Genomic DNA, 1,641 nt, shown 5'->3' on the forward strand with positions numbered 1-1,641 from the left:
TGAACTGCCAACCTTTTGGTTAGTAGCTGAGCTCTTAACCACTGTGCCATCAGGGCTCCACTGTGCCACCAGGGCTCCTGTAAAAAAAAATATGGAACACTTCATGAATTTGTATGTCATCCTTGCACAGGGGCTATGCTAATCTTCCCTGTATAGTTCCAATTTTAGTATATATGCTGCCGAAGTGAGCACTTGTATGCCATACACCTCCTTGATACACTGATATTATTTTTGCTCAATTAATCAGTGGTCCTTAAAGCAACTGAAGGAAAAAAAAGCCATCTTATATATTTACCTACATATTGATCTTTTCTGTTGCTCTTCATTTCTTTCTTAGATACAAATTTCTATCTGGTATCATTACTTATAGTCAAGTATGCTGGAGATAAATTCTCTCAGTTATAAATAAGAGTCATTATTTTACTTTAATTTTTTAAAGATATCTTCATATATTATAGAATTCTGGGTTAACAGTTGGTATTTCTCAAGTGCTTTAAGTATATTTTTCCATTGTCTCCTGGCTTGCAAGCCTTATGAAGAAATACCTGCTGTCATTCCTTTGTTTATATCCAGGTTTCCCTCCAGCATCATTTTCCTTGATGGGTTTCTTTTAAAATCTATTGTCTTGAAGTTTGCTGGTGTTGAATTCTTTCACCTTTGTATGTCTGAAGAGTTTTTATTTCACCTATGTTTTTGAAAGATATTTTGACTGGATAAGAATTCTAGGTTGACAATTTATTTCAATGCTTTAAAGATGTTGCCTATATGTATGGATTTCAGTTACCATGGTTTAGATAGATAACACCAGTCTCTCAGAAACACAGTTAAAATTTCAGTTACCAAGGTATATTAACCGTGAGTAACTGCATAAGGTATAAAATTCACTGTTAGCTCTTCAGTCCACAAATCACTATGTAAAGAACAGATGCAATCATAATCAGTGGCCAATCATGTCACTTTTTCCAAATTCTGCCAGTCATTGGTCACTGTATTTGTTACCCAGTTCATGCAGACAGCAAAGTGTGTCTCTGTGCTATTTCTGTGTCTCCACAGGATAAACCTCCATGATATTTTATAAAAACAAATAATCAAAAGAGGGAACTGACCAACAGAGGTGAAAGTGAAGCAAATAAGTGAAAAGTGATGACACTGAAAGGAAAATTCAAACGGAACATAAATGGAGCTATGGAAGGAATAGCTGATGGTGGGAATGTTGTCGCTGCTGCCCTTTGAGAAAACCAAGACGTGAAGCCAGAGGAACTTAGTGAAAACTACTGTAGTAATGTAAATGAGGAAAGTGTTTTTGACAAAAAAGATTAAGATGTCAAGGAGGAAGTAACGCTGACAATGGCTTTTGTTGGTTTTATTCTTATTTACAGTGCTGCATACATAATGGGTTTTCAATTAAATATTAACTTATGATTTTAATCAAAATTTTATTACTCCGTCACTGACTAAAAGAATGCAATTCATTTTACTTACTCCTGAAAAATCTCATTTAGAGAAACTCACTTCCATGTATAAAGCCCCATTTGTACTTTTTGGTGTGGATTCTGATGCTTTTCATATGCATAAGAGACTTTTAATTAATTTCTTTCTATGACTAAAACAATCTTTCTAAGTACCTCCAAGGAGAACCAG

General features: G+C 34.6%; 1 non-coding gene across 1 annotated transcript; it reads right to left on the reverse strand.

The window, feature by feature from the left end:
- Positions 1-85: 85 nt before the first annotated feature.
- Positions 86-192, reverse strand: LOC111819418 (U6 spliceosomal RNA). Its single transcript, XR_002823053.1, has one exon. It is a non-coding gene; the product is annotated as a U6 spliceosomal RNA (small nuclear RNA).
- Positions 193-1,641: the final 1,449 nt, after the last annotated feature.

Source organism: Trichechus manatus, unplaced genomic scaffold (genome assembly GCF_000243295.1).
Source record: "Trichechus manatus latirostris isolate Lorelei unplaced genomic scaffold, TriManLat1.0 scaffold00651, whole genome shotgun sequence".
NCBI lineage: Eukaryota > Metazoa > Chordata > Mammalia > Sirenia > Trichechidae > Trichechus > Trichechus manatus.